Here is a 17,710-nt window from a genome sequence, read left to right as displayed (position 1 = left end):
CCAGCTGCCGGAAAGGACGCAGCATGCAAAGTTTTTGGCAGCGGCAAAAAAACGGACAGCGCCGTATCCGGCGTCATGTGCAATGAAAGCCTATAGGCGCTGGATCCGTCGCAAAGCGGCATACAACGCATTACAGCGACTGATTCTGTTTTTTTCTACTGAGCATGCTCAGTAGCAGAACGGATTCATCCAAAAACTGAAGGAACTGATGGAAAAAACTAATGAAACTGATCCAATTTTTCGCCTGATCCATTCCATCGGTTTTTACACCGGATTGTGCCTGATGTCAAAAAAGTGATATGTGAAAGCAGCCTGATCATAATTTCTGTAAACACACACACACACACACACACACACATACACACACACACACATATTTATATATATGTATACATATACACACACACACAAAACTATATGAGAACAAGCAGAAGATAGATGGTTTCTTCCCCTGATTGTGCAGAGCTGCAATCTTCTGCTGTCTCTATTGTGATTTCTCTCAGTGCATCCACACTGGGAAGGAGGAGGAGAGCTGAGTGGAAGTGTTAGATACAGCCCAAGAGACACAAAGAATTATGGGAGTTGTAGTAACTGAACCAAGGAAGTCAGAGGAGAAATTAACCCCATCAGAGCTGGAACCAGAAATGAGGAGGTGCTGCTAGAGCACGATAAAAGGTAATATTGCTGAAATAACATAATAGATGTGTGGAGAGGCACATATTAGCAAGATTTATGAGAAATAAACAAAACGTTTTGGTAACTGGACAACTTCTTTAAATGCCAGACAGGCTCGGTGAACCCTTCTTTGCTTGGTTTGATTTTGTCGTTACTTATCTCTTGGATCTAAGAATGTCAAGGCTGACTCATTGGGCGGCACGGTGGCTCAGTGGTTAGCACTGCAGTCTTGCAGCGCTGGGGTCCTGGGTTCAAATCCCACCAAGGACACCATCTGCAAAGAGTTTGTATGTTCTCCCCGTGTTTGCGTGGGTTTTCTCCAGTTTCCTCCCACACTCCAAAAACATACAGATAGGGACTCTAGATTGTGAGCCCCAATGGGGACAGTATTGCCAATGTATGTAAAGCACTATGGAATTAATAGCGCTATATAAATGAATAAAATTATTATTATTATTATTATCCTGTATATTTGTTCCAGAGTTGAAAGACAAAAATCCAGTCAAGATTCCTATTGAAGGTGTGGTGCTTTGTGCTCTGGGAGTAGATCTAAGGTAGCACATTAAGGATACTCAGGAAAGTGCGCCAGAAGCTTTACCTGTAAACAGATTTTATGCATCATGGGGGTCTGTGGGGGGGCATCCTACTCTGTGAGGGCCGTCATACCTTGTCTGGGGGATCATACTGTGTGATGGCCATCATATACTGTAGAGGCTGCAGGGACATCATATCATATGGAGGAATTCTGGAGACATTATACTGTTTTGAGGTCACTGTAGAGATATCATACTGTGTGTGGAGGATGCTCTGGTAGAATTCACTGTGTGGGCACTGTACTGTGTGAAGAGGCACTTGGAGAACATCATGCTATTTGGGGGTCAAAAAGGAGCATCATAGGAGATTAAAATACCAAGGGACATTATTAACGTCAAAATTACTGTGCAGGTCAAAATACAAGTCGCTCTTCCTGTTTTTAAAAGTTTGGAGATACAGTCCTGCTCACCGTTAAGGGCAACCATGAAGTTTAAGTACATAATGTGGAAAATCTCCTGAAAAAAATGAATCAAGTAAAACAGCTTATTTGTATAGAGCATTCGTGTTAAATACAAAAGACCAAATGATAAACAACAATTTAAAACAAAAAACAATGGGAGAAGTAAAAATAAAAACCTAAAGCGTGATGTGACGCTGGTATAGGCACCCTTTACGTTACATTAGTATGGAAACACATTTTTATTTGCCTGTGGTAAATCACAAATGAGAATCACTTGTGATAAATTGTCGGTGCCCATGTGACCTGAATTAGCCAATGAATGGGGAGTCACATGTTAGGCCCTGTTCTTTTGTTACAAAGGTGAAGACAAAGGAGCTGTTTGAGGAGATCAGAACTGCTATTATTAGTAACACAAGACTTCCAAAGGCTATAAGACCATTTCCAAATACCTTCCCAGTTTCAACAGTGCACAATGTTATTAAGTTTGCCAAGCATGGAACCCTCAAGAACCTCCCTGGACATGGAGGAAAGCGGAAAATTGACATGAGATGTCTTCAAAGGTTGGTACAAAATGGTTGTAAAAGCACCACGTCAAATATCCAAAAACCTGAAGGCCAACCTGGAACAGTCTGGGGTCGTAGTTTCAACAAGTAACATATGCGGAACAATAAGCCAAGCAGAGCTTTTTGGGTGGCAAAGGAAGAAACCATTGCTGAAGAAAATACTTAAAAAAGAACAACTGATCTTTACCAAAGAGTACCTTAAACTGCAATCCATCTGGAAAAATGTTCTGTGGACAGATGAAACATAAATAGACCTTTCTGGCAATGCAAAGCAACAGTTTGTTTACTGACAGTGCAATGAAGCTTATAATGAAAAACTACTCTACCAACAGTTAAACATGGTGGAAGATTCATAATGCTCTGGCGTTGCTTTTCTGCATCTGGTACTGAGGCATTGACCGTATCAGAGAAATCATGAAATCAGAGAATTATCAAGACATTTTAGAGCAAAATGTCCTATCCTGTGTAAGAAAACTTGGTTTGAGTTGAATATCATGGGTCCTCCAGCAAGATAATGACCCAAAGTATACATCCGAAAGTACACAGAAATGGTTGAAAATATGTACTGTTTTAAAATGGCCAGTAATAAGTTCTGACTTCATTCCCATTGAAAATCTTTTGGGTGAGCTAAAATCTGCCATTGTGAAAAAGAACCCCGCAAACATTAAAGAGCTTGAACAAAATTGCATAGGAAGAGTGGGAAAAATACCATCTGAGAAGTGCAAGAAGCTTATATGTGCCGCCCTTGGTAGAGCTCTGATGTCACGGTCATGGATCCGAGTGGTTAAGTGGTCATACCGGGCGCGAACGACAGGCTTTTGTGATGGGGGTTAAAAATAATATTTAAAAAGGGGTGAGAAAAATAATAAAATTAATAAATAATGAGTGTGTGATGCCAATTGGGATATTCAGCTTTGGTATGGCAGGGCACTGCTGGAGGTTCGTAGGAGTTAGGTGGTGATGCACAGTGTCAGAGGATTGTCCCCTTGCCCACCCCAACTAGGGCTGGTTCCTGGGGATGTTGAGGTATGGATGGTGCAGCAGAAAATAATTCAGCCAGAGACAGGACAGGGAGCCTTTACCTTTTACTGATGTTCTGCAGAACATTTCCCACAGCATTCTCAATGATGGTGGTTCTGCCTGCCCTAATGAGAGTCTGGCTTCTCTGCTGTTTGGTGTCTCCTGCCACTAGTTCCTTACTTGAGAATAGGTTTCTTGAAGTCCTGAGATTTTCAAGACAAAAGAACTCTGGATTTATAATCCCTTATGGCAAGCAGGCAACTTGAATCCTGAAGGAAAACTCACTATTTCTTCTACAAGTTTCCAAACTCAAACATGTCACTGTGATCCCAGGCAATTCACTGCTCCTCATAAAAAGGCTAATAGCATTCTCTCAGTTTGCCACTGACCTTGAAAGTACTGGTGGCCTAGGGACTGATACCCTGCCAATGTATAGCTGGCCCTTCCAGACCTTTTATCAGTCAACTCAGGACAGGTCCGTCTCCATGTTACAGTCCTCTCACACGTTCACCCTGGCTGCAACTGACTGAATTTACCTCACATCTAAGCTATTCCCCTATCTCTTTCTAGGCCACACACTCAATCTCAAGTGAACAGCCCCAGTAAGGGATTGTGGGCAAATGTTTATATGTGGTGAACAGCAGAGAAAACCAAGTCTCATTAAAGCTGACAATACATGTTATACACATTGATATACACATATAGCTATTATTTATGGCGACTAGGCACAGGGCGCCACATATAGATGGTGACAAGAGACGTTTGGAGGTTGTCATCAATGCCAAATGGTGTGCAGCCAAGTATTATTGCTGCACATGCTGTTTATTGTGTTTCTTCACTGAAATTGCAACATGTAAGTTGACAATGTTTTATTGCTGTATTACTTTGGACCACTAATTAAAAAATCCTGAGGATATAACTTTGATACTTTTCCATTTATTTCTGAAGATATTAGACAGTCTATGAACAGAAATTAAGAGGTGCCAATAATGGTGAGCAGCATTGTATGGACTTATGTAACTGAGGCAATATTTTTTGTTCAATAGGGAAGGAGATCTATGTAAGACTTTTGCTATTGAGCACCATAATTTCTTTCTACATTCATGTGATACATGATCATAGGTAAACTCTCAAGGGACCATACACAGTAATAAGAACTGATTTATTGCTTCCAGGGTGCAATCTAAAAATCAGGCTTTAATGTGAACATACCCTTATGATCTCATTCAAATTTAGGGAGCGCTATTCTGTTTTGATTCTGTTTACATGATCCATTGGGGTATTTATTACACATAAATCTGTTTTGATTATTTTTGATCCTTGGTAAAGGGAAAAGTTAGAAAAAAAATCATAAACAGAAAAATAAAAAAATTAAATTTACCATATTTTTTGGACTATAAGACGCACTTTTTGTCCTCCAAATGTTGGGGGAAAGTGGGGGGGGCGTCTTATAGTCTGAATGTAAGGCATGCCTGTGGGGAATGAGGGTGCTGCGGTGGAGCAGGTCATCGGCAGCATGCGCAGGCTATGGCAGCGCCTGCTGTGACCACGTGGGCCCGCTCATTTCATATGCACGCCCATCCTCCCGCCCACCGCCCATCATCTCTCAGCGCTGAAGCCAGCGCTGAAAGTGGGCAGGATGATGGGCGGGGGATGTGCGCATAATTAACACCCGGCCCGCGTGATCACCCCTGGCAACTACAGCCTGGAGTGATCATGTGCGGCTGTATTCACTGCTCCCCGCGCATCATCATCAACGCGGGGCGCAGTGAATAAGTATACACACCTGTCACCGTTGAATACAGCATCGCGATGACCTCCTGTCTGCCGGCCCGCTGATATGTGTGGAGAGCGCGCACAGCGATGACGTGATCCCTGTGCTCACCGCTCTCCATACACATCAGTGAGCTGGCAGACAGGAGGTCATTGCGATGCTGCAGGGAACGGTGATGGCTCCACACAGGTCAGCGGCGCTGCTGCTGGCACAGACAGGAAGGCGAGCGATGCTGCTGGAGTGAGGAAAGGTGAATATAAACGTTTATTTTTTTTGTGTGCCACAAGATGCAGGCCATATACCAGGATGGGGTATATAGCAGGATGAGGGCATATACCAGGATGGCAGTACATACCAGGATGGGGGTATATAGCAGGATGAGGGCATATACCAGGATTGCAGTACATACCAGGATGGGGGTATATAGCAGGATGAGGGCATATACCAGCATGGCGCTATACCAGGATGGTGGTATATAGCAGGATGGGGGCTGTACCAGGATGGCGGTATATAGTAGGATGAGGGCATATACCAGGATGGCAGTATATAGCAGGATGGGGGAATATACCATGATGGCAGTATGAGAGGGGAGCCAGCACGATCTGAAAATGGCATGCATCATATAAAAAGTGCAAATTCACAGATTTATTCCAACTGTACTGTAATATAAATGAGATTTTTAGCAAATAATTGATCAATTCTTTGAGCCACCCCTGCCAACGTCACGGCAAATCTCAATAGGGGGGTCCTACTCTATATTCTGTATTTCATGTGCCATGCGGCCTCCTAGATAAAGTTAAAAGCAGAACCATAATGGAGCACACATACCTGTAACCTGTATATAACCGCTTCTATGTTGCAAAAGAGGCAATTGTGGATAGAGGCCAGCCCAGGTCCCAGCATGTGGAGCAAGGTCTACACATACCAGGACTATATCAGAACTGACCCTCCCAGTGCCAGACAGCAACCATTGATAAAGGCGGATCAGATCCAAGTATGGTGCTTAATTACCAATGCCTGTGGAAAGGGTGAGGCAACTGAATGTGTACAGCTACCAACAGGAGGAATATATTGCAAACCAAGATCAGGCGTGCATAGCATGGTGGTGACCAGCCACCAGACATTTGTAGCATAGCGCTGAAAGTGGGCAGGATGATGGGCGGGGGATGTGCGCATAATTAACACCCGGCCCGCGTGATCACCCCTGGCAACTACAGCCTGGAGTGATCATGTGCGGCTGTATTCACTGCTCCCCGCGCATCATCATCAACGCGGGGCGCAGTGAATAAGTATACACACCTGTCACCGTTGAATGCAGCATCGCGATGACCTCCTGTCTGCCGGCCCGCTGATATGTGTGGAGAGCGCGCACAGCGATGACGTGATCCCTGTGCTCACCGCTCTCCATACACATCAGTGAGCTGGCAGACAGGAGGTCATTGCGATGCTGCAGGTAACGGTGATGGCTCCACACAGGTCAGCGGCGCTGCTGCTGGCACAGACAGGAAGGCGAGCAATGCTGCTGGAGTGAGGAAAGGTGAATATAAACGTTTATTTTTTTTGTGTGCCACAAGATGCAGGCCATATACCAGGATGGGGTATATAGCAGGATGAGGGCATATACCAGGATGGCAGTACATACCAGGATGGGGGTATATAGCAGGATGAGGGCATATACCAGGATTGCAGTACATACCAGGATGGGGGTATATAGCAGGATGAGGGCATATACCAGCATGGCGCTATACCAAGATGGTGGTATATAGCAGGATGGGGGCTGTACCAAGATGGTGGTATATAGTAGGATGAGGGCATATACCAGGATGGCAGTATATAGCAGGATGGGGGAATATACCATGATGGCAGTATGAGAGGGGAGCCAGCACGATCTGAAAATGGCATGCATCATATAAAAAGTGCAAATTCACAGATTTATTCCAACTGTACTGTAATATAAATGAGATTTTTAGCAAATAATTGATCAATTCTTTGAGCCACCCCTGCCAACTTCACGGCAAATCTCAATAGGGGGGTCCTACACTATATTCTGTATTTCATGTGCCATGCGGCCTCCTAGATAAACTTAAAAGCAGAACCATAATGGAGCACACATACCTGTAACCTGTATATATAACCGCTTCTATGTTGCAAAAGAGGCAATTGTGGATAGAGGCCAGCCCAGGTCCCAGCATGTGGAGCAAGCTCTACACATACCAGGACTATATCAGAACTGACCCTCCCAGTGCCAAACAGCAACCATTGATAAAGGCGGATCAGATCCAAGTATGGTGCTTAATTACCAATGCCTGTGGAAAGGGTGAGGCAACTGAATGTGTACAGCTACCAACAGGAGGAATATATTGCAAACCAAGATCAGGCGTGCATAGCATGGTGGTGACCAGCCACCAGACATTTGTAGCATAGCGCTGAAAGTGGGCAGGATGATGGGCGGGGGATGTGCGCATAATTAACACCCGGCCCGCGTGATCACCCCTGGCAACTACAGCCTGGAGTGATCATGTGCGGCTGTATTCACTGCTCCCCGCGCATCATCATCAACGCGGGGCGCAGTGAATAAGTATACACACCTGTCACCGTTGAATGCAGCATCGCGATGACCTCCTGTCTGCCGGCCCGCTGATATGTGTGGAGAGCGCGCACAGCGATGACGTGATCCCTGTGCTCACCGCTCTCCATACACATCAGTGAGCTGGCAGACAGGAGGTCATTGCGATGCTGCAGGGAACGGTGATGGCTCCACACAGGTCAGCGGCGCTGCTGCTGGCACAGACAGGAAGGCGAGCGATGCTGCTGGAGTGAGGAAAGGTGAATATAAACGTTTATTTTTTTTGTGTGCCACAAGATGCAGGCCATATATCAGGATGGGGTATATAGCAGGATGAGGGCATATACCAGGATGGCAGTACATACCAGGATGGGGTTATATAGCAGGATGAGGGCATATACCAGGATTGCAGTACATACCAGGATCGGGGTATATAGCAGGATGAGGGCATATACCAGCATGGCGCTATACCAGGATGGCGGTATATAGCAGGATGGGGGCTGTACCAGGATGGCGGTATATAGTAGGATGAGGGCATATACCAGGATGGCAGTATATAGCAGGATGGGGGAATATACCATGATGGCAGTATATAGCAGGATGGGGGAATATAGTAGGACGAGGGCATATACCAGAATAGCAGTATATAGCAGGATGGGGGTATATAGCAGGATGAGGGCATATATCAGGATGGCGCTATGTAGCAGGATGAGGGCTATACCAGGATGGTGGTATATAGCAGGATGGGGGCTATACCAGGATGAGGGACATATATATATATATATATATATATATATATATGTATATGCAAGGATGGGGATTATATACAAGGCAGGAAGACAGGAAGATCATTACCAAGATGGGGTACCTTAGTAAAGAATTTGGGGACATTACCCCCCTAATAGTGTCAGCAGCAGATCCTCGCCCCATAACAGTGTGTCATGACCGCATTTTTTGCTTAAAATGTTATTTTCCTATTTTCCTCCTCTAAAACCAGGGTGCGTCTTATGGTCCGGTGCGTCTTATAGTCCGAAAAATACGGTATTTCCATTAAATGACAGTATAAAAGGAATAATAGAAAATATCTGTTTTCCACTCAAATAATCTGACTGTCTAAAATAATGTTATACAGTATGCCTCCAAAACAGGACAACATTTCGGGCTTGGCGCTGTGTTGAAAAATGTTAGACTAAATCTTCTGGGATTCTGTTAATCTGTTAGAAACTTCTTGTGCTTGTACAATGTTCTTATGCATGGATTATCTGCTGACTACAGATTAATATGACTTCCGAGTCTTGTTTAGCCTGTAGCCAGAATGCAAAACGCCTACTGTAAGATTATTACACGTCTAAAGTTCGAAGTAGATTGCGATATCAGATAAGGCATGTTAGCTGTATTATAAGAATTGTTTTATTTGTCCTTTTTACCTTTATATTTTTCTAATGAAAACTCTACAGCATGGGAGCCAGCTCAAATTTCCAGGCATTTCTTTATGGCATATGTATTAGCAGCATAATATAGAGTGAATACATCAAACATGTACTCCATTAAAGACCAATCAATAAGATTCTTAAATGGGAACCTAACAGGAGATTCATTTTTCCCAAACAGTGCAGTTATGTATGTTTTACTTTGAAATGCTGCAGAGACTCAGAGAAAAAACGTAGTTTGAAAAGCTGACCATGTGTAGAAGGTGGACTTGCCGCTGTACTGTTAATGCCATGTATTCTATAGCATGTGTTATATCAATTGTATATGCTACTATGTAATGCTGTTAGCCGGGTGCAGGTTCCAGGCACAGTAGAGCAGGACTCTCGCCAAAGGCGATTGCAGCAGGATAGAATACGGGAAAGAGGACAGTTGGGAGGTTTTGAGAGGAGCCATTTCAGAATTGGTGTCAAATGTGAGAAGACATGGTCAATCAAGGAACCCTGAGGAAACCTTGAGACGTCCAGAGACTACAGCTCACCCAAGAGGGTTTAGAGAGTCTTCTGGCTAGAGGGTCACCAGGGCCCATAAAAAGATGAAGGTGAATGGAGTCAGAGGGAAGGAGACAAAGACTTTGAAGCATGATGATGATATCAAAGATAGCAGAGGAGGACAGGTCGAGGAGTAGTACCCCAAAATCAGAGAAAAGAAGGAAAGGAAGGCCATGTCTCTCATATTGGTGTGAAGAATTAAAGTAGACATTTCTGGTTGGCTAAGCGAGCTATGGTGTTCCATGTGTTACTAACTGTCTATGATGACTACCCGTGGGGTGATGGACACAGGGCTGGAGAAACCAGTAAGTGTCATGCATCCCACCAGAAGTCACATCCACACAAATACCAAAATGGAACACGGCACTTCTGTAGATGGGGCACAACTAGGATCCAATCCAATAGGAAATGACATAGAAGACTTGGCACTCAAACTTTCATGTAGGAAAGAAGGTAAATTTATTCCCATACACTAACCAGCACAAACGTTTTGGTCCGTAATGTACCTTCCTCAGCGTGCAGTACAGGTTAAGCTGCGGAGTCTCCTGGGAGATGTTGGCACTACCTTTAGATGTGCAGTGTCCACTGCAAAAGTGAGCAAGCACAAGTCTAACTGTAGTGCCGACCTCTACCAGGAGACTCCACCACTTAACCACCACTGCACACTGAGGAAGGTCTATTGCGGACCAAAACGTTTGTGCTGGTTAATGTCTGGGAATAAATTCACCTTCTTTCCAACATCTACCTTTGAGTGCCAAGTCTTCTTTGACATCCACACACATTGTCTCCTAGGCGAAGGAGTGCGGCACCCGTGCAGCTTGGGGCTGATACCTTCCTTCACATGGACCATTCATCTCAGAATAGTCTAATGCGGGCTTTACACGAGACGACTGATCGTGCGATGCATCGTCGGGGTCACAGTTTTCGTGACGCACATCCGGCATCATACACCTCGTGTGACACCTCCAAGCGATGCAGTATCACTCACAAATCGTGAGTCGTGTACTCGTCTCTAGGTTTCATAAAATTGTTTAATTAAAATGGCGGCGGTTGTTAATCGTTTCCATGGCATCACACGTTGCTCCGTGTGACACCACGGGAACGATGAACAGCAGCTTACCTGCGTACCGCGGCACCCGCCAGCTATGTGGAAGGAAGAAGGTGGGCGGGATGTTTACATCCCGCTCATCTCCGCCCCTCCGCTTCTGTTGGCCGGCTGCCGTGTGACGTCGCTGTGACGCCGAACATCCCTCCCACTCCAGGAAGTGGACGTTCGTCGCCCAAAGCGAGGTCGTCCGGAAGCTAAGTACGTGTGACGGGGGTTAAACGAGTTTCTGCGCCACGGGCAACTAATTGCCCGTGACGCAAAAACGACGGGGGCAGGTACGATCGCTCATGCTAGCGCACGATCGTTCGTCTCGTGTAAAGCAGGCTTTAGAGTTAAGTAGCCAGTGGCTTTCTCCTGCCCTGCCTCCATAATCTGAAAGGTTTATTCCTATACACATTTATTAGGGAGAGACCTTCCAGTCTATGGGAGAAGCCTGAGGTGTTAGGTGGAAGCTGCTGGGTACCTGCCCCTTTGACAAGTCATCCAAGATGCATGGTCTGTGGCCAGCTTTCCAAAGTAAGTGTTCTCTGGAAATTTCATAGTACTTTAGAATACCTGGCTGCAATAGCGCAGTCCGTATCGGATTTCTGCTTCCCTTGGTTCGAGCATCATGAATTGTCTGGCAGTTTCTCTTTAGTCTCTTGACAATGGGCTATTTTAATTTTTAGAACAGTCATGTTAATTTTTTTACTTCAACCATCAGAGAACAATACATTTTCTTATTTTTCCATTAACATGGGCAAATAGAGAATTTATTTGACGGTACATATGATGGGCTAAAAACTTTTATTCATTTTTTAGGGTGTGGTGTGGTTTCCAACATGACTGTTATTATTTGAGGGTTTCATTTTTATGTTGTTTACTGTGCAGTATAAATGACAAGTTACCTAATTACTAATAATGATTTTACCTTTTTTATAGTTGTTTATGTTTTACTGCATTTTGTCCAGTTAAAAATATATATATTTTTTAATCTTATTTTGAGACATAACTATTTATAAAAGAGCTATCCTGACATATTTTGTTTTGCCTTTTTGCATTGTTTATAGGGATTTGCTTTTGCAGACTACATTATACATGTTTTATAATACACGTTATTGCGGATATGAAGAGGAAAGAGTTCTGCCCAGCGCAAGGAGGAGAGATACGTCAGTAAATTTCCTGCTGCTTTATTTTACTTGGTTTCCAATAAAACGATCATATAAACATATGAACTGTTAAGACATAGTCCTCCGTGGGTATTGACACAACAGCGATGCGTTTCGGCTACTGGAGTGTAGCCTTTGTCAAGTGGCTTTACTATGTGAACTGAGTCCTCTTTATACCCATACATAAAAAAGTCCTCCAAACGAACAGGTGCAGGTTCTTGCTGAATTCCACAGGGTTAACCCATGATGAATCCACAGGCTCAAGGTGTATCACAGTACATTGCAAATACATGGGTTCAAATGGAATATAGAAGAGACATGCACATTGTATAACAGTTCTCTCATATCAGCAGACACTACTTGAATGTTACATTATAATATTCATATGGTAAATAAAAAAAAAATGTTACATAAAAAATATAAATGTATAACAATCAAAGTGATGTGAACTATTACCAAAGAGAGTGTGTCACAATGTAAATGCATTGTCATAATTTTTCTGTTCCATGGAAATGACCAAATGACATATGTATTTGATATTCCATACCCATCAATCAATGCACAAATACAATTAAATCCAGAAAAAACTATCATGAAACATAGAAAAAAGCTTTAAGATTTATATAAAAAAAATCCTCATATTGAAAGTGCATGCATCATATAATACACAGCTAGCAAAAACTAGACCATCCTTGGTATTCAAAAGTTCAAAGATCGATTGCATTGGCAAGAATGTGTGATCAACAGAGAAAAATAAAAAAAAAAGGCATCTGATCAAACCTCATTTTGAAGGTGACAATCTACCAGCAGATATAAAAGGCATCACATGGTGGAGACACATGTATAATATTCCTACAATGGATCATATAAAGGATAAACAGGTGTATACATGCCTGAACGATTTATATCAATTCAAGTGTCCCATGCACGAATGGTTCAATGATCAAAAACTGTAAAAAAAAATGCCTATGTGGTTTTCCTTTGAGTCCCGCCAATCTACAACTCCGCTGAATTCAACTGTTAATTGTATTGACAAATCTCCGCTATAGGTGAAAAAAAAAAAAAATCACCAATTTGAAAATTTTTCTTTTTTTTTTCCCCTTTTTTGTGAAAAATCTTGAATATACGTATGTTTTACCATTTATTTGTTGTATATCATGTATAATTGTTATTCTTTTTTTAATTATTTTTTGTATTTTATTTTTATATATATTTACCTTTATTTGATCAAAATTATATGTGTATTTCACCCTACGGAGACATGGCAATCAGTTATATTGTAATATCAGATCTTTGCGTATATTCAAACCATTTGGCTGCCTAGTTCCCAATTTAAAGATCCAAAAAGACTCACGATTTAAGATTTTACGTCTATAACATCCCCCTCTGATGGGTTTGTGAACCTTTTCTATGCCACAAAAGCTGAAACTACTGCTGTCACCTCCGTGTACTTCAGAAAAATGTTTTGATACCATTGAAATACCAATTTTATTTGTTCCCAAGGCATCGGATAAGTGTCGCCTTATGCGTTTCTTAAGAGGACCAATAGTGCACCCTACATACTGAATTTGACATAGGGTGCATGTTATTAAGTAGATTACCCCGGTAGTGTTACAGTTTATGAATCCATTAATATCATAGGTATGGCCATTGACTATAGAGGTAAACGTTTTCGTCCTACCAGCATAAGAGCAAGAAATACATATATTGTGATGACATTTGAAGAAGCCCTTTAAGTCCAACCATGTGGAGCTCTTCTGAAGGGGGGATTTTAAAAAACTTGGGGATACTATGTTGCCAATTGTGGGAGCTTTTTTTGGAATGTATCTAATATCACACTTAGTTAATACTTCCCTGGTTGTCAGATCAATGTTCAAAATGGGGATGTATTTTCTCACAATTTTTACAATATCATTAAAATCTTCACTGTAAATGGTGACAAAGTTTATGACATTATTGTCATTTCTACATGAGGGTTTTACCCTATCTATTAGCAGTGACTCACGTTTGATCTGAGAGACCTCCTCATATGACCTAGCTAACAAATTTTTTGGGTAACCCCTATTTCTTATATCATTGCACTTATTCTTTAATACTTCATCCAAATACCTGCTATCTGAACAATTACGTTTAGTTCGAATTAGCTCTCCCTTAGGGATGTTAGCAGTCACATGCCTAGGATGACATGAACCATACCTCAAAATGGTGTTCTCACTTATGTCCTTGTGATACGGAGTAATTAGCACATCTGGCGTACCTCCGTCGGCTTGCAGGGTGAGGTCCGGGAAGTTTATTCGGCTTTGATGATAATTTGACGTAAAACGCAAATTAAAATCATTGCGGTTGATATACTCAATAAACGGACCGATTTCCTCCTGGGCACCACCCCACACCAACAGGAGGTCGTCAATGTACCTTCCGTACCATATTTGCCGTTGCCGTGGGTTATCATCATTCATCAAAAAAATCTCTTCCCAGAAACCCATAACGAGGTTAGCAAGGGAGGGAGAATATTTCCCTCCCATGCTAACACTCTGTTTTTGGATGTAAAAAGTTCCATTAAAGAGAAAATAATTTTTATTCAAAAGATATTTAGTAATATCAAGTATAAAGGACTGCATGTTATTGTCATAGTCGCTATATTTGCATAGAAAATGTTTGAGTGATGTCATAATGACCTCATAAGAGATAGAGGGATAAAGAGCTACCACATCTGCTGTCAGCCATATAAAACGATCTTCCCATTGAAAATTTTCAAAGGTACAAAGGACACTTTTAGTGTCCTTTATGTACCCCGGCAAAGATTTGACCAGGGGCTGCAAGGTATGATCTAGCCAGGCCCCTATTCTCTCTGATAGAGACCCTATGGCCGACACGATAGGTCTGAATATCGGGGGGAATCCACCCTTATGCACCTTGGGGAGGGAATGGTAGATGGGGATGACAGGATTATCAACGTATAAAAAATACATTAATTTTTGGGTAATAATCCCCATCTCCACTCCATCCCGTAATACTGATAGTAGTTCCTTTTGGAAAAATAAGGTAGGATCCCCCCCCCCCCAAAATCCCATAGGCATTACTATCGCTGAGGAGTTCTACATTACACTTTATATACAGGTCTGTGTCCAAAATGGTGATTGCTTCCCCCCTTATATGCCTTCTTGACCGTGATATGCCAGTCATTTTTTATTTCTTGTAAAGCTGCTTTTTCTAGTTTGGTGAGATTAGATCTAATATCCCTGTGTGAGGAGTGCAGATTTACCAAATCTTCCTCTATGAGGTCTTGGAATCTATCAAAAATCAAGGGTCTGGAATTAATGGGATAATAATCCCTATTGTGTGTATGATTTAAAATATTTTTTATTTTGAAAATTTATGGGGAAGTACAAATTTGAAGGAGTTGTATTGTCATTGCATTAATCATTCTTATGTTCTATAATCTTACCATTTAAGTTCTATAAAAATGGGAAACGGAGTAAGGCTAGGAAGAGGAGTATGGGGTTGAGGAGAGAAGTGAAATTTTTATTGGGGAAACTGGTAAGAGGGGGAAGGAAAAAGGGAGGGAAACTGGGAAAGGGAGAACATCTAATAAGTTGGTTTCAATATGAGAGAGAATATGAGGATTAAACATATACAACAGTTATAATTGAGAACTATGAAATATATCACATTTGTCAACGTCTAGAGGATTTCAGTATTATAAGAAAACCCGAGCTGAAGGCTAAATAATAAGATGAACACAAAGGCAACCAAAGGTTTTGTCGAAGGGAGGCAAACCTCCGATGGTACAAGGAGGACTATCAACCATGTTCATCAGTTGGAAAAAAGCAAAACGCCATCCATACTACTGGCGCTAGATGCTGAAAAGGCATTTGATCGCATAAACTGGCAGTATCTGAGGGCGACTCTGTCCAAATTTGGCTTCAAGGACAGTTTTATCAATACGGTTATGGCATTATACTCTAAACCGTCTGCAAGAGTATATGCCAATAACCAGTTATCTGCCCCCTTTGGTATCACCAACGGTACCCGCCAAGGATGTCCTCTCTCCCCTCTCCTGTTTGTCCTCGCAATTGAACCCCTAGCTGAACTTATCAGAACCAATGATAAAATCAAAGGAATCCCTACAAAAACCAAACATCATAAAATTGGATTTTTTGCAGATGACATTAGCCTCTCCCTTTCAGACCCAGCTCCCTCTGTTCGAGAATTGATTAAGGCCCTAGATAATTTCACAAAAATCTCATATTACAAACTAAACGGCCAAAAAATCCCAAATCCTCCAATTTCACCTCAATGACCCCACTATTAGTCTAATCAAGACATGCTCTACCTTTTCATGGGAAGACACCTGTATTACTTATTTAGGAATACAGATTACCAAAAAATTACAGAACATAATTGATGTCAACACTGATCGACTAATTAATAGCATTACAATAGACTTTAAAACTTTCTTAAGATCAGAACTCTCATGGCTGGGGAGAATAGTTACTCTTAAAATGATGATCCTACCCAAAATACTCTACTTATTTAGATCCATCCCTCTCCATATCCCTATCAAGATCATAAACAAGCTACAAAAAACAATAAACGACTTCATTTGGAGTGGTAAGAGGGCAAGGGTCTCCAAAACTATTCTAACCAAACATAAGGTGAGGGGTGTGATTGGTGTTCCAAGTTTATTAGGATATTACAATGCTAATATAATCAAACAAAGCCAACGTTGGGTGGGAGACTCATACACATTTCCCTGGGTGGATTTGGAATTATTTTTTAACAACTATCGTCCCCTTAAATATCCTATTTTATCCCATCTTTTCAACCCATCTCTCCCTTTACCTGATCCCCCCCCCCGTTGAGAGCCTCTATAGAGGCATGGAAACACCTTGCTAACAAAACTCCTAAAATAAACAAATATAACCAAATTAGAAACTTTAGTCTTAACTTCCTAGCTATTATCGCAAACCAGAAGATACCGACCTCATGGCACAACTCAAAACTAAACAAAATAAGCGACATTCATGATGGTTTGGATTTTATCTCTTTTCTGGATATTAAAATTAAGCATAAAATACCCGACTCAGATTTTAAAACTCTTATTTCCATCAGAGAATCCCTGTGTAAAATCCTTAATAATAACAATCCCCTCCCAGAGATAATTGATACATTATTCTGCAACCCAAATAGTGTGCCTATTTAGAAAAAACAAAAAATATATCAACATTTAATAGAAGATCTAAATTTCGAGAAACTGAAATACATGCTGGATTGGGAGAAGGACCTAAAACAGTCCTTTTCTGAAGAGAATTGGCAGATCGGTTTAAAAGCAACAAATTCCTCAACTATTTGCTCTTCTCTTTTAGAATCCCACTACAAACTTCTCACCCGATGGTATTTTACTCCACTCAGGCTCCACCAAATTAATAAAAACAACTCCTCCTCATGCTGGAGGAACTGTAACGGCTCCGGTAGCCTACTGCACATTTTCTGGGATTGCCCAATATTAAAACACCTCTGGATAGAAATATCCAAACTAACTAATCAAATCACCCATTCCAACATAGTTATTACCCCCCAATTAGCTCTCCTCTCTCTAGACCTTGACCAGATTGATCCATCCTTCAAATTTGTTATTATCCACATCTTCCTCACCACCAGATCCCTTATTGCAGCCAACTGGAAAAATCCTCTCCCTCCATCTATTACACAACTTATTGAAGCATTAGCCCAACACAACAATTTTGAGAAACATTATGCCACTATTAACAATAATTTCCCTAAATATTTCCGGCAGTGGAATCCATGGAATTAATATCGCCAAGGCGTTACATGAGATCAGGTGATCCTACTAATTGAATCCTATTGTTTGTATGAAAG

Source organism: Anomaloglossus baeobatrachus, chromosome 11 (genome assembly GCF_048569485.1).
Source record: "Anomaloglossus baeobatrachus isolate aAnoBae1 chromosome 11, aAnoBae1.hap1, whole genome shotgun sequence".
NCBI classification, from domain to species: domain Eukaryota; kingdom Metazoa; phylum Chordata; class Amphibia; order Anura; family Aromobatidae; genus Anomaloglossus; species Anomaloglossus baeobatrachus.
Note: the sequence above shows the minus strand (reverse complement) of the source record.